At 36.9% G+C, this 295-nt stretch overlaps 1 long non-coding RNA gene across 1 annotated transcript in view; it reads left to right on the top strand.

Annotated features, from left to right (window-relative positions):
* Window positions 1-289, top strand: part of LOC128251464 (uncharacterized) — a 902-nt gene extending 613 nt beyond the window's left edge. The window contains exon 3 of the long non-coding RNA XR_008267135.1: window positions 9-289. This is a non-coding gene — a long non-coding RNA (uncharacterized LOC128251464). The remainder of the gene's footprint in view (window positions 1-8) is intronic.
* The last annotated feature ends 6 nt before the right edge of the window (window positions 290-295 follow it).

The raw sequence follows: 295 nt of genomic DNA, 5'->3' as shown, positions 1-295 counted from the left end.
GTGAACAGGTCGCGGTCTCAAAGCGACGAAAATATTTTGCCAAATTAAATATAAATGTTGAAGTGAATCTAACGAGTTCTGTGTTTTTAAATTGCTTATAAACACCTTCCACGCTGCAATATTAAAGTTGAAAATGGAAAATTTCAGCAAGCATGGAACATGATATTCCGACGGCAGTAATTCTTGTAGCATTCAAGGAAAGACCCGACCGAAATGGTTATATATGACCAAATGTGACCGAAGGTGTTATGACTTCCCCACTGTAGCTATGATTTTTAGGAATACAAACAGTGAA

The sequence above is a fragment of the Octopus bimaculoides genome, unplaced genomic scaffold (genome assembly GCF_001194135.2).
Source record: "Octopus bimaculoides isolate UCB-OBI-ISO-001 unplaced genomic scaffold, ASM119413v2 Scaffold_148918, whole genome shotgun sequence".
NCBI classification, from domain to species: domain Eukaryota; kingdom Metazoa; phylum Mollusca; class Cephalopoda; order Octopoda; family Octopodidae; genus Octopus; species Octopus bimaculoides.
Note: the sequence above shows the minus strand (reverse complement) of the source record. Positions and strands in the feature narration are given on the sequence as shown.